The following is a 10000-nucleotide window of genomic DNA, read 5'->3' as shown; positions in this document are numbered from 1 at the left end:
CTCTCTCTCTCGTGTCAAAATGAAAACAGCTTCCAGCCCCTTTCATGAAGGACTACTTGTGCATATTGCAAGATGTCAGTTTCTAAGTGAATGAGCAAAAGAGCATACAGCACCTGGTATTCCCAGGCGGTCTCCCATCCAAGTACTAACCAGGCCCGACCCTGCTTAGCTTCCGAGATCAGACGAGATCGGGCGTTGCCAGGCTGGTATGGCCGTACTAAATAAGTTGACAACCATAGGCTACTTATCCATATACAGAATTAGCAATTGACAATGCAAGGTAGTCTCTCTCTCTCTCTCTCTCTCTCTCTCTCTCGTGTCAAAATGAAAACAGCTTCCAGCCCCTTTCATGAAGGACTACTTGTGCATATTGCAAGATGTCAGTTTCTAAGTGAATGAGCAAAAGAGCATACAGCACCTGGTATTCCCAGGCGGTCTCCCATCCAAGTACTAACCAGGCCCGACCCTGCTTAGCTTCCGAGATCAGACGAGATCGGGCGTTGCCAGGCTGGTATGGCCGTACTAAATAAGTTGACAACCATAGGCTACTTATCCATATACAGAATTAGCAATTGACAATGCAAGGTAGTCTCTCTCTCTCTCTCTCTCTCTCTCTCTCGTGTCAAAATGAAAACAGCTTCCAGCCCCTTTCATGAAGGACTACTTGTGCATATTGCAAGATGTCAGTTTCTAAGTGAATGAGCAAAAGAGCATACAGCACCTGGTATTCCCAGGCGGTCTCCCATCCAAGTACTAACCAGGCCCGACCCTGCTTAGCTTCCGAGATCAGACGAGATCGGGCGTTGCCAGGCTGGTATGGCCGTACGAAATAAGTTGACAACCATAGGCTACTTATCCATATACAGATTTAGCAATTGACAATGCAAGGTGGTCTCTCTCTCTCTCTCGTGTCAAAATGAAAACAGCTTCCAGCCCCTTTCATGAAGGACTACTTGTGCATATTGCAAGATTTCAGTTTCTAAGTGAATGAGCAAAAGAGCATACAGCACCTGGTATTCCCAGGCGGTCTCCCATCCAAGTACTAACCAGGCCCGACCCTGCTTAGCTTCCGAGATCAGACGAGATCGGGCGTTGCCAGGCTGGTATGGCCATACGAAATAAGTTGACAACCATAGGCTACTTATCCATATACAGATTTAGCAATTGACAATGCAAGGTGGTCTCTCTCTCTCTCTCTCGTGTCAAAATGAAAACAGCTTCCAGCCCCTTTCATGAAGGACTACTTGTGCATATTGCAAGATTTCAGTTTCTAAGTGAATGAGCAAAAGAGCATACAGCACCTGGTATTCCCAGGCGGTCTCCCATCCAAGTACTAACCAGGCCCGACCATGCTTAGCTTCCGAGATCAGACGAGATCGGGCGTTGCCAGGCTGGTATGGCCGTACAAAATACGTTGACAACCATAGGCTACTTATCCATATACAGATTTAGCAATTGACAATGCAAGGTAGTCTCTCTCTCTCTCTCTCTCTCGTGTCAAAATGAAAACAGCTTCCAGCCCCTTTCATGAAGGACTACTTGTGCATATTGCAAGATTTCAGTTTCTAAGTGAATGAGCAAAAGAGCATACAGCACCTGGTATTCCCAGGCGGTCTCCCATCCAAGTACTAACCAGGCCCGACCATGCTTAGCTTCCGAGATCAGACGAGATCGGGCGTTGCCAGGCTGGTATAGCCGTACAAAATAAGTTGACAACCATAGGCTACTTATCCATATACAGATTTAGCAATTGACAATGCAAGGTGGTCTCTCTCTCTCTCTCTCTCTCTCGTGTCAAAATGAAAACAGCTTCCAGCCCCTTTCATGAAGGACTACTTGTGCATATTGCAAGATTTCAGTTTCTAAGTGAATGAGCAAAAGAGCATACAGCACCTGGTATTCCCAGGCGGTCTCCCATCCAAGTACTAACCAGGCCCGACCCTGCTTAGCTCCGAGATCAGACGAGATCGGGCGTTGCCAGGCTGGTATGGCCGTACGAAATAAGTTGACAACCATAGGCTACTTATCCATATACAGATTTAGCAATTGACAATGCAAGGTGGTCTCTCTCTCTCTCTCTCGTGTCAAAATGAAAACAGCTTCCAGCCCCTTTCATGAAGGACTACTTGTGCATATTGCAAGATTTCAGTTTCTAAGTGAATGAGCAAAAGAGCATACAGCACCTGGTATTCCCAGGCGGTCTCCCATCCAAGTACTAACCAGGCCCGACCCTGCTTAGCTTCCGAGATCAGACGAGATCGGGCGTTGCCAGGCTGGTATAGCCGTACAAAATAAGTTGACAACCATAGGCTACTTATCCATATACAGATTTAGCAATTGACAATGCAAGGTGGTCTCTCTCTCTCTCTCTCTCTCTCTCGTGTCAAAATGAAAACAGCTTCCAGCCCCTTTCATGAAGGACTACTTGTGCATATTGCAAGATTTCAGTTTCTAAGTGAATGAGCAAAAGAGCATACAGCACCTGGTATTCCCAGGCGGTCTCCCATCCAAGTACTAACCAGGCCCGACCCTGCTTAGCTCCGAGATCAGACGAGATCGGGCGTTGCCAGGCTGGTATGGCCGTACGAAATAAGTTGACAACCATAGGCTACTTATCCATATACAGATTTAGCAATTGACAATGCAAGGTGGTCTCTCTCTCTCTCGTGTCAAAATGAAAACAGCTTCCAGCCCCTTTCATGAAGGACTACTTGTGCATATTGCAAGATTTCAGTTTCTAAGTGAATGAGCAAAAGAGCATACAGCACCTGGTATTCCCAGGCGGTCTCCCATACAAGTACTAACCAGGCCCGACCATGCTTAGCTTCCGAGATCAGACGAGATCGGGCGTTGCCAGGCTGGTATGGCCGTACAAAATACGTTGACAACCATAGGCTACTTATCCATATACAGATTTAGCAATTGACAATGCAAGGTAGTCTCTCTCTCTCTCTCTCTCTCGTGTCAAAATGAAAACAGCTTCCAGCCCCTTTCATGAAGGACTACTTGTGCATATTGCAAGATGTCAGTTTCTAAGTGAATGAGCAAAAGAGCATACAGCACCTGGTATTCCCAGGCGGTCTCCCATCCAAGTACTAACCAGGCCCGACCCTGCTTAGCTTCCGAGATCAGACGAGATCGGGCGTTGCCAGGCTGGTATGGCCGTACTAAATAAGTTGACAACCATAGGCTACTTATCCATATACAGAATTAGCAATTGACAATGCAAGGTAGTCTCTCTCTCTCTCTCTCTCTCTCTCTCTCGTGTCAAAATGAAAACAGCTTCCAGCCCCTTTCATGAAGGACTACTTGTGCATATTGCAAGATGTCAGTTTCTAAGTGAATGAGCAAAAGAGCATACAGCACCTGGTATTCCCAGGCGGTCTCCCATCCAAGTACTAACCAGGCCCGACCCTGCTTAGCTTCCGAGATCAGACGAGATCGGGCGTTGCCAGGCTGGTATGGCCGTACGAAATAAGTTGACAACCATAGGCTACTTATCCATATACAGATTTAGCAATTGACAATGCAAGGTGGTCTCTCTCTCTCTCTCGTGTCAAAATGAAAACAGCTTCCAGCCCCTTTCATGAAGGACTACTTGTGCATATTGCAAGATTTCAGTTTCTAAGTGAATGAGCAAAAGAGCATACAGCACCTGGTATTCCCAGGCGGTCTCCCATCCAAGTACTAACCAGGCCCGACCCTGCTTAGCTTCCGAGATCAGACGAGATCGGGCGTTGCCAGGCTGGTATGGCCATACGAAATAAGTTGACAACCATAGGCTACTTATCCATATACAGATTTAGCAATTGACAATGCAAGGTGGTCTCTCTCTCTCTCTCTCTCTCGTGTCAAAATGAAAACAGCTTCCAGCCCCTTTCATGAAGGACTACTTGTGCATATTGCAAGATTTCAGTTTCTAAGTGAAAGAGCAAAAGAGCATACAGCACCTGGTATTCCCAGGCGGTCTCCCATCCAAGTACTAACCAGGCCCAACCCTGCTTAGCTTCCGAGATCAGACGAGATCAGGCGTTGCCAGGCTGGTATGGCCGTACGAAATAAGTTGACAACCATAGGCTACTTATCCATATACAGATTTAGCAATTGACAATGCAAGGTGGTCTCTCTCTCTCTCTCTCTCTCTCGTGTCAAAATGAAAACAGCTTCCAGCCCCTTTCATGAAGGACTACTTGTGCATATTGCAAGATTTCAGTTTCTAAGTGAATGAGCAAAAGAGCATACAGCACCTGGTATTCCCAGGCGGTCTCCCATCCAAGTACTAACCAGGCCCGACCATGCTTAGCTTCCGAGATCAGACGAGATCGGGCGTTGCCAGGCTGGTATAGCCGTACAAAATAAGTTGACAACCATAGGCTACTTATCCATATACAGATTTAGCAATTGACAATGCAAGGTGGTCTCTCTCTCTCTCTCTCTCTCTCGTGTCAAAATGAAAACAGCTTCCAGCCCCTTTCATGAAGGACTACTTGTGCATATTGCAAGATTTCAGTTTCTAAGTGAATGAGCAAAAGAGCATACAGCACCTGGTATTCCCAGGCGGTCTCCCATCCAAGTACTAACCAGGCCCGACCCTGCTTAGCTCCGAGATCAGACGAGATCGGGCGTTGCCAGGCTGGTATGGCCGTACGAAATAAGTTGACAACCATAGGCTACTTATCCATATACAGATTTAGCAATTGACAATGCAAGGTGGTCTCTCTCTCTCTCTCTCGTGTCAAAATGAAAACAGCTTCCAGCCCCTTTCATGAAGGACTACTTGTGCATATTGCAAGATTTCAGTTTCTAAGTGAATGAGCAAAAGAGCATACAGCACCTGGTATTCCCAGGCGGTCTCCCATCCAAGTACTAACCAGGCCCGACCCTGCTTAGCTTCCGAGATCAGACGAGATCGGGCGTTGCCAGGCTGGTATAGCCGTACAAAATAAGTTGACAACCATAGGCTACTTATCCATATACAGATTTAGCAATTGACAATGCAAGGTGGTCTCTCTCTCTCTCTCGTGTCAAAATGAAAACAGCTTCCAGCCCCTTTCATGAAGGACTACTTGTGCATATTGCAAGATTTCAGTTTCTAAGTGAATGAGCAAAAGAGCATACAGCACCTGGTATTCCCAGGCGGTCTCCCATCCAAGTACTAACCAGGCCCGACCCTGCTTAGCTCCGAGATCAGACGAGATCGGGCGTTGCCAGGCTGGTATGGCCGTACGAAATAAGTTGACAACCATAGGCTACTTATCCATATACAGATTTAGCAATTGACAATGCAAGGTGGTCTCTCTCTCTCTCTCTCGTGTCAAAATGAAAACAGCTTCCAGCCCCTTTCATGAAGGACTACTTGTGCATATTGCAAGATTTCAGTTTCTAAGTGAATGAGCAAAAGAGCATACAGCACCTGGTATTCCCCAGGCGGTCTCCCATCCAAGTACTAACCAGGCCCGACCCTGCTTAGCTTCCGAGATCAGACGAGATCGGGCGTTGCCAGGCTGGTATGGCCGTACGAAATAAGTTGACAACCATAGGCTACTTATCCATATACAGATTTAGCAATTGACAATGCAAGGTGGTCTCTCTCTCTCTCTCTCTCTCTCTCTCGTGTCAAAATGAAAACAGCTTCCAGCCCCTTTCATGAAGGACTACTTGTGCATATTGCAAGATGTCAGTTTCTAAGTGAATGAGCAAAAGAGCATACAGCACCTGGTATTCCCAGGCGGTCTCCCATCCAAGTACTAACCAGGCCCGACCCTGCTTAGCTTCCGAGATCAGACGAGATCGGGCGTTGCCAGGCTGGTATGGCCGTACGAAATAAGTTGACAACCATAGGCTACTTATCCATATACAGATTTAGCAATTGACAATGCAAGGTGGTCTCTCTCTCTCTCTCTCGTGTCAAAATGAAAACAGCTTCCAGCCCCTTTCATGAAGGACTACTTGTGCATATTGCAAGATTTCAGTTTCTAAGTGAATGAGCAAAAGAGCATACAGCACCTGGTATTCCCAGGCGGTCTCCCATCCAAGTACTAACCAGGCCCGACCATGCTTAGCTTCCGAGATCAGACGAGATCGGGCGTTGCCAGGCTGGTATAGCCGTACAAAATAAGTTGACAACCATAGGCTACTTATCCATATACAGATTTAGCAATTGACAATGCAAGGTGGTCTCTCTCTCTCTCTCTCTCTCTCTCTCGTGTCAAAATGAAAACAGCTTCCAGCCCCTTTCATGAAGGACTACTTGTGCATATTGCAAGATTTCAGTTTCTAAGTGAATGAGCAAAAGAGCATACAGCACCTGGTATTCCCAGGCGGTCTCCCATCCAAGTACTAACCAGGCCCGACCCTGCTTAGCTTCCGAGATCAGACGAGATCGGGCGTTGCCAGGCTGGTATGGCCGTACGAAATAAGTTGACAACCATAGGCTACTTATCCATATACAGATTTAGCAATTGACAATGCAAGGTGGTCTCTCTCTCTCTCTCTCTCTCTCTCTCTCTCTCGTGTCAAAATGAAAACAGCTTCCAGCCCCTTTCATGAAGGACTACTTGTGCATATTGCAAGATTTCAGTTTCTAAGTGAATGAGCAAAAGAGCATACAGCACCTGGTATTCCCAGGCGGTCTCCCATCCAAGTACTAACCAGGCCCGACCCTGCTTAGCTTCCGAGATCAGACGAGATCGGGCGTTGCCAGGCTGGTATGGCCGTACGAAATAAGTTGACAACCATAGGCTACTTATCCATATACAGATTTAGCAATTGACAATGCAAGGTAGTCTCTCTCTCTCGTGTCAAAATGAAAACAGCTTCCAGCCCCTTTCATGAAGGACTACTTGTGCATATTGCAAGATTTCAGTTTCTAAGTGAATGAGCAAAAGAGCATACAGCACCTGGTATTCCCAGGCGGTCTCCCATCCAAGTACTAACCAGGCCCGACCCTGCTTAGCTTCCGAGATCAGACGAGATCGGGCGTTGCCAGGCTGGTATGGCCGTACGAAATAAGTTGACAACCATAGGCTACTTATCCATATACAGATTTAGCAATTGACAATGCAAGGTGGTCTCTCTCTCTCTCGTGTCAAAATGAAAACAGCTTCCAGCCCCTTTCATGAAGGACTACTTGTGCATATTGCAAGATTTCAGTTTCTAAGTGAATGAGCAAAAGAGCATACAGCACCTGGTATTCCCAGGCGGTCTCCCATCCAAGTACTAACCAGCCCGACCCTGCTTAGCTTCCGAGATCAGACGAGATCGGACGTTGCCAGGCTGGTATGGCCGTACGAAATAAGTTGACAACCATAGGCTACTTATCCATATACAGATTTAGCAATTGACAATGCAAGGTAGTCTCTCTCTCTCTCTCTCGTGTCAAAATGAAAACAGCTTCCAGCCCCTTTCATGAAGGACTACTTGTGCATATTGCAAGATGTCAGTTTCTAAGTGAATGAGCAAAAGAGCATACAGCACCTGGTATTCCCAGGCGGTCTCCCATCCAATTACTAGCCAGGCCCGACCCTGCTTAGCTTCCGAGATCAGACGAGATCGGGCGTTGCCAGGCTGGTATGGCCGTACAAAATAAGTTGACAACCATAGGCTACTTATCCATATACAGATTTAGCAATTGACAATGCAAGGTGGTCTCTCTCTCTCTCTCTCTCGTGTCAAAATAAAAACAGCTTCCAGCCCCTTTCATGAAGGACTACTTGTGCATATTGCAAGATGTCAGTTTCTAAGTGAATGAGCAAAAGAGCATACAGCACCTGGTATTCCCAGGCGGTCTCCCATCCAAGTACTAACCAGGCCCGACCCTGCTTAGCTTCCGAGATCAGACGAGATCGGGCGTTGCCAGGCTGGTATGGCCGTACAAAATACGTTGACAACCATAGGCTACTTATCCATATACAGATTTAGCAATTGACAATGCAAGGTAGTCTCTCTCTCTCTCTCTCTCTCGTGTCAAAATGAAAACAGCTTCCAGCCCCTTTCATGAAGGACTACTTGTGCATATTGCAAGATGTCAGTTTCTAAGTGAATGAGCAAAAGAGCATACAGCACCTGGTATTCCCAGGCGGTCTCCCATCCAAGTACTAACCAGGCCCGACCCTGCTTAGCTTCCGAGATCAGACGAGATCGGGCTTTGCCAGGCTGGTATGGCCGTACTAAATAAGTTGACAACCATAGGCTACTTATCCATATACAGATTTAGCAATTGACAATGCAAGGTAGTCTCTCTCTCTCTCTCTCTCTCTCTCTCTCTCTCTCGTGTCAAAATGAAAACAGCTTCCAGCCCCTTTCATGAAGGACTACTTGTGCATATTGCAAGATGTCAGTTTCTAAGTGAATGAGCAAAAGAGCATACAGCACCTGGTATTCCCAGGCGGTCTCCCATCCAAGTACTAACCAGGCCCGACCCTGCTTAGCTTCCGAGATCAGACGAGATCGGGCGTTGCCAGGCTGGTATGGCCGTACGAAATAAGTTGACAACCATAGGCTACTTATCCATATACAGATTTAGCAATTGACAATGCAAGGTGGTCTCTCTCTCTCTCTCGTGTCAAAATGAAAACAGCTTCCAGCCCCTTTCATGAAGGACTACTTGTGCATATTGCAAGATGTCAGTTTCTAAGTGAATGAGCAAAAGAGCATACAGCACCTGGTATTCCCAGGCGGTCTCCCATCCAAGTACTAACCAGGCCCGACCCTGCTTAGCTTCCGAGATCAGACGAGATCAGGCGTTGCCAGGCTGGTATGGCCGTACGAAATAAGTTGACAACCATAGGCTACTTATCCATATACAGATTTAGCAATTGACAATGCAAGGTGGTCTCTCTCTCTCTCTCTCTCTCTCTCTCTCGTGTCAAAATGAAAACAGCTTCCAGCCCCTTTCATGAAGGACTACTTGTGCATATTGCAAGATTTCAGTTTCTTAGTGAATGAGCAAAAGAGCATACAGCACCTGGTATTCCCAGGCGGTCTCCCATCCAAGTACTAACCAGGCCCGACCCTGCTTAGCTTCCGAGATCAGACGAGATCGGGCGTTGCCAGGCTGGTATGGCCGTACGAAATAAGTTGACAACCATAGGCTACTTATCCATATACAGATTTAGCAATTGACAATGCAAGGTAGTCTCTCTCTCTCTCTCTCTCTCTCTCTCTCTCTCTCGTGTCAAAATGAAAACAGCTTCCAGCCCCTTTCATGAAGGACTACTTGTGCATATTGCAAGATTTCAGTTTCTAAGTGAATGAGCAAAAGAGCATACAGCACCTGGTATTCCCAGGCGGTCTCCCATCCAAGTACTAACCAGGCCCAACCCTGCTTAGCTTCCGAGATCAGACGAGATCGGGCGTTGCCAGGCTGGTATGGCCGTACGAAATAAGTTGACAACCATAGGCTACTTATCCATATACAGATTTAGCAATTGACAATGCAAGGTGGTCTCTCTCTCTCTCTCTCTCTCTCCCTCTCGTGTCAAAATGAAAACAGCTTCCAGCCCCTTTCATGAAGGACTACTTGTGCATATTGCAAGATTTCAGTTTCTAAGTGAATGAGCATACAGCACCTGGTATTCCCAGGCGGTCTCCCATCCAAGTACTAACCAGGCCCGACCCTGCTTAGCTTCCGAGATCAGACGAGATCGGGCGTTGCCAGGCTGGTATGGCCGTACGAAATAAGTTGACAACCATAGGCTACTTATCCATATACAGATTTAGCAATTGACAATGCAAGGTGGTCTCTCTCTCTCTCTCTCTCTCTCTCTCGTGTCAAAATGAAAACAGCTTCCAGCCCCTTTCATGAAGGACTACTTGTGCATATTGCAAGATTTCAGTTTCTAAGTGAATGAGCAAAAGAGCATACAGCACCTGGTATTCCCAGGCGGTCTCCCATCCAAGTACTAACCAGGCCCGACCCTGCTTAGCTTCCGAGATCAGACGAGATCGGGCGTTGCCAGGCTGGTATGGCCGCACGAAATAAGTTGACAACCATAGGCTA

General features: G+C 46.9%; 21 non-coding genes and 13 pseudogenes across 21 annotated transcripts; all 34 read right to left on the bottom strand.

The window, feature by feature from the left end:
* Positions 1–101: 101 nt before the first annotated feature.
* Positions 102–220, bottom strand: LOC146231598 (5S ribosomal RNA). The gene has a single exon (XR_014745958.1). It is a non-coding gene; the product is annotated as a 5S ribosomal RNA (ribosomal RNA).
* Positions 221–406: 186 nt separating this feature from the next.
* Positions 407–525, bottom strand: LOC146231597 (5S ribosomal RNA). Its single transcript, XR_014745957.1, has one exon. It is a non-coding gene; the product is annotated as a 5S ribosomal RNA (ribosomal RNA).
* Positions 526–709: 184 nt separating this feature from the next.
* LOC146231596 (5S ribosomal RNA) lies at positions 710–828 on the bottom strand. The gene has a single exon (XR_014744203.1). It is a non-coding gene; the product is annotated as a 5S ribosomal RNA (ribosomal RNA).
* A 170-nt stretch (positions 829–998) lies between these two features.
* Positions 999–1117, bottom strand: LOC146231595 (5S ribosomal RNA). The gene has a single exon (XR_014745192.1). It is a non-coding gene; the product is annotated as a 5S ribosomal RNA (ribosomal RNA).
* Positions 1118–1289: 172 nt separating this feature from the next.
* LOC146231594 (5S ribosomal RNA) lies at positions 1290–1408 on the bottom strand (annotated as a pseudogene).
* A 176-nt stretch (positions 1409–1584) lies between these two features.
* Positions 1585–1703, bottom strand: LOC146231593 (5S ribosomal RNA; annotated as a pseudogene).
* A 178-nt stretch (positions 1704–1881) lies between these two features.
* On the bottom strand, positions 1882–1999 carry LOC146231592 (5S ribosomal RNA; annotated as a pseudogene).
* Positions 2000–2171: 172 nt separating this feature from the next.
* On the bottom strand, positions 2172–2290 carry LOC146231591 (5S ribosomal RNA). Its single transcript, XR_014745892.1, has one exon. It is a non-coding gene; the product is annotated as a 5S ribosomal RNA (ribosomal RNA).
* A 180-nt stretch (positions 2291–2470) lies between these two features.
* LOC146231590 (5S ribosomal RNA) lies at positions 2471–2588 on the bottom strand (annotated as a pseudogene).
* Positions 2589–2756: 168 nt separating this feature from the next.
* Positions 2757–2875, bottom strand: LOC146231589 (5S ribosomal RNA; annotated as a pseudogene).
* Positions 2876–3051: 176 nt separating this feature from the next.
* Positions 3052–3170, bottom strand: LOC146231588 (5S ribosomal RNA). The gene has a single exon (XR_014745955.1). It is a non-coding gene; the product is annotated as a 5S ribosomal RNA (ribosomal RNA).
* Positions 3171–3354: 184 nt separating this feature from the next.
* LOC146231587 (5S ribosomal RNA) lies at positions 3355–3473 on the bottom strand. Its single transcript, XR_014744202.1, has one exon. It is a non-coding gene; the product is annotated as a 5S ribosomal RNA (ribosomal RNA).
* Positions 3474–3643: 170 nt separating this feature from the next.
* On the bottom strand, positions 3644–3762 carry LOC146231586 (5S ribosomal RNA). Its single transcript, XR_014745191.1, has one exon. It is a non-coding gene; the product is annotated as a 5S ribosomal RNA (ribosomal RNA).
* Positions 3763–3938: 176 nt separating this feature from the next.
* LOC146231585 (5S ribosomal RNA) lies at positions 3939–4057 on the bottom strand. The gene has a single exon (XR_014745470.1). It is a non-coding gene; the product is annotated as a 5S ribosomal RNA (ribosomal RNA).
* Positions 4058–4235: 178 nt separating this feature from the next.
* On the bottom strand, positions 4236–4354 carry LOC146231584 (5S ribosomal RNA; annotated as a pseudogene).
* Positions 4355–4532: 178 nt separating this feature from the next.
* On the bottom strand, positions 4533–4650 carry LOC146231583 (5S ribosomal RNA; annotated as a pseudogene).
* A 172-nt stretch (positions 4651–4822) lies between these two features.
* Positions 4823–4941, bottom strand: LOC146231582 (5S ribosomal RNA). The gene has a single exon (XR_014745891.1). It is a non-coding gene; the product is annotated as a 5S ribosomal RNA (ribosomal RNA).
* A 170-nt stretch (positions 4942–5111) lies between these two features.
* LOC146231581 (5S ribosomal RNA) lies at positions 5112–5229 on the bottom strand (annotated as a pseudogene).
* Positions 5230–5401: 172 nt separating this feature from the next.
* LOC146231580 (5S ribosomal RNA) lies at positions 5402–5521 on the bottom strand (annotated as a pseudogene).
* A 182-nt stretch (positions 5522–5703) lies between these two features.
* Positions 5704–5822, bottom strand: LOC146231579 (5S ribosomal RNA). Its single transcript, XR_014744200.1, has one exon. It is a non-coding gene; the product is annotated as a 5S ribosomal RNA (ribosomal RNA).
* Positions 5823–5994: 172 nt separating this feature from the next.
* Positions 5995–6113, bottom strand: LOC146231578 (5S ribosomal RNA; annotated as a pseudogene).
* Positions 6114–6295: 182 nt separating this feature from the next.
* LOC146231577 (5S ribosomal RNA) lies at positions 6296–6414 on the bottom strand. Its single transcript, XR_014744199.1, has one exon. It is a non-coding gene; the product is annotated as a 5S ribosomal RNA (ribosomal RNA).
* A 188-nt stretch (positions 6415–6602) lies between these two features.
* On the bottom strand, positions 6603–6721 carry LOC146231576 (5S ribosomal RNA). Its single transcript, XR_014744198.1, has one exon. It is a non-coding gene; the product is annotated as a 5S ribosomal RNA (ribosomal RNA).
* A 166-nt stretch (positions 6722–6887) lies between these two features.
* LOC146231575 (5S ribosomal RNA) lies at positions 6888–7006 on the bottom strand. The gene has a single exon (XR_014744197.1). It is a non-coding gene; the product is annotated as a 5S ribosomal RNA (ribosomal RNA).
* A 168-nt stretch (positions 7007–7174) lies between these two features.
* Positions 7175–7292, bottom strand: LOC146231574 (5S ribosomal RNA; annotated as a pseudogene).
* A 172-nt stretch (positions 7293–7464) lies between these two features.
* Positions 7465–7583, bottom strand: LOC146231573 (5S ribosomal RNA; annotated as a pseudogene).
* A 174-nt stretch (positions 7584–7757) lies between these two features.
* LOC146231572 (5S ribosomal RNA) lies at positions 7758–7876 on the bottom strand. The gene has a single exon (XR_014745407.1). It is a non-coding gene; the product is annotated as a 5S ribosomal RNA (ribosomal RNA).
* A 176-nt stretch (positions 7877–8052) lies between these two features.
* On the bottom strand, positions 8053–8171 carry LOC146231571 (5S ribosomal RNA; annotated as a pseudogene).
* A 190-nt stretch (positions 8172–8361) lies between these two features.
* LOC146231570 (5S ribosomal RNA) lies at positions 8362–8480 on the bottom strand. Its single transcript, XR_014744196.1, has one exon. It is a non-coding gene; the product is annotated as a 5S ribosomal RNA (ribosomal RNA).
* Positions 8481–8650: 170 nt separating this feature from the next.
* LOC146231569 (5S ribosomal RNA) lies at positions 8651–8769 on the bottom strand. Its single transcript, XR_014745728.1, has one exon. It is a non-coding gene; the product is annotated as a 5S ribosomal RNA (ribosomal RNA).
* Positions 8770–8953: 184 nt separating this feature from the next.
* On the bottom strand, positions 8954–9072 carry LOC146231568 (5S ribosomal RNA). The gene has a single exon (XR_014744195.1). It is a non-coding gene; the product is annotated as a 5S ribosomal RNA (ribosomal RNA).
* A 190-nt stretch (positions 9073–9262) lies between these two features.
* LOC146231567 (5S ribosomal RNA) lies at positions 9263–9381 on the bottom strand. Its single transcript, XR_014744246.1, has one exon. It is a non-coding gene; the product is annotated as a 5S ribosomal RNA (ribosomal RNA).
* A 176-nt stretch (positions 9382–9557) lies between these two features.
* LOC146231566 (5S ribosomal RNA) lies at positions 9558–9676 on the bottom strand. The gene has a single exon (XR_014744194.1). It is a non-coding gene; the product is annotated as a 5S ribosomal RNA (ribosomal RNA).
* A 182-nt stretch (positions 9677–9858) lies between these two features.
* On the bottom strand, positions 9859–9977 carry LOC146231565 (5S ribosomal RNA). The gene has a single exon (XR_014745477.1). It is a non-coding gene; the product is annotated as a 5S ribosomal RNA (ribosomal RNA).
* Between the last annotated feature and the right edge of the window lie 23 nt (positions 9978–10000).

Source organism: Hypomesus nipponensis, chromosome 24 (assembly GCF_054491055.1).
Source record: "Hypomesus nipponensis isolate SF chromosome 24, ASM5449105v1, whole genome shotgun sequence".
Classification (NCBI taxonomy): domain Eukaryota; kingdom Metazoa; phylum Chordata; class Actinopteri; order Osmeriformes; family Osmeridae; genus Hypomesus; species Hypomesus nipponensis.
This window is presented reverse-complemented; position numbering and strand designations above follow the sequence as displayed.